This window comes from Belonocnema kinseyi, chromosome 7 (genome assembly GCF_010883055.1).
Source record: "Belonocnema kinseyi isolate 2016_QV_RU_SX_M_011 chromosome 7, B_treatae_v1, whole genome shotgun sequence".
In the NCBI taxonomy this organism is placed as follows: domain Eukaryota; kingdom Metazoa; phylum Arthropoda; class Insecta; order Hymenoptera; family Cynipidae; genus Belonocnema; species Belonocnema kinseyi.
In genome coordinates, this window is record NC_046663.1 from 135894506 (window position 1) to 135896040 (window position 1535).

At 49.2% G+C, this 1535-nt stretch overlaps 1 protein-coding gene across 1 annotated transcript in view; it reads left to right on the plus strand.

Moving 5' to 3' along the window:
- Positions 1 to 1535, plus strand: part of LOC117176976 — a 96517-nt gene that overhangs the window by 40433 nt on the left and 54549 nt on the right. The gene's annotated exons all lie outside the window — the stretch shown is intronic.

A 1535-nucleotide genomic window follows, 5' to 3' on the forward strand; every position in this document is an offset into this window, starting at 1 on the left:
TGTAGTTCTTCGGGTCAGCTAAGTTGCCTATTTTCGGCAGGAGTATTGTGCGCCCTTCCACCAAACACTCTGGAATCGGCTCTTCCGACTTCAAATATGAGGAGAAAATACGGGCTAAGTGCTGGTGGGTTGAAAAAAACTTTTTCCACCAGAAGGTTTTGATACAATCTGGTCCCGGTGCGGAATAGTTCTTCATCCCTCTTAATACTTTTTTCACCTCCTCGGTAGTGATGGATGGGCATTCTTTATCAGGTGTTATGAGGGCAACACATAACTCCTTGAAGCTATTAATATTTTCTGAGTCTTCGTCCAGTCTATGCTGAACTTCGTAGACTTCTCTCCAAAATACGTCGACCTCCTTCGGTTTGGGTGGGTGTTCGACAGTAACTGGAGGGTCTTGGAAGAGTCGAGATGGGTCAGAGAGAAACTGTTGATTTTCTCTGACCCATCTCTCCCTCCGCTCTAGACTTCTCTTAGCGTCAGATAGTATCCGTATTCTCTCAAGAATATGCTGCCTGATGGTCAGCAGCTTTGACTTGTTAAGTGTGTAATAACGGGCCCGGAGTTCGCGCGCGAACCTTCGAACCTTGGCGGTAAAATTCCTGCCAGATGTGATGCAGTCAATCACACATTGAATGCGGGACGCGTACAGTCTTGCCCAGCCTATCTTTATGGCAAGTTGATGCATTCGTCTTTTGGTCTTATGATCAGCCGTTGATTTTGTTTTACGGTTCGCATCGGCCAAAGCTCTCGCTGCATTATACACACGATAATTGATAGCCCAGAGGTCGATTCACCGGAAAACTGTCCACGAAGCTCGTCATCCATTTCAGCCAGATCTTTAGGCTTGAGAGAAACCTTGGTGTTGATGTTTCTCCGGGTCGTAAAGCATCGCTCTTCATCTATTGGATGTCTGCCCGCGGTTGGTCTTAGTGTCGCCTCTCTTTCTTTGTTGCCGGCTTGTTCTAGCTGTGGTAGAGTAGGCATTTCGCTTACATAGCCCCTTTTACGGAGTAGTTCAGCATGGTTTCGCAGACGTTGCTGCGAAAAGTGCGATAGCTCTGGGTGTTTCTCGCACCACAGAGCATGCAGCCGTGCCATGTAACGCCGTTCACGGGCCACACTCGCATCATAGCAGTCTAGCAAGTCGTGATTCAGTTGCTTCGTCCACCCAAAGTTCACGAGATCCCGCCGATCCATCGCATCGAATCCATTTTCATTGGCTCCCCCAGCTCTAGATTGGTCGGCATTGTTGGCCGACCCATTGTCGGGAGCCCTGCGCGTTCTGTTGTTTTGAACCGCACTTACTACAACTATGTTTGGTGTTGTCATTGTTGTTTCCACGAGAAGCTAGGGAAAGGGGTTCGTCCATCCTTGTAGAGCCCCGCATGCAAGGATAAAGCTGCTTACTCTGAGAGATCGCCCGGTATCCCAGTCACCGTTCTAGACACCTCACCCAGGTGCTATTCAGCTTTCGGCACGGTTTTCACACCTCCGCTTGGGGGTTAATTCCTTCGGGACCACCCCTGGACAAT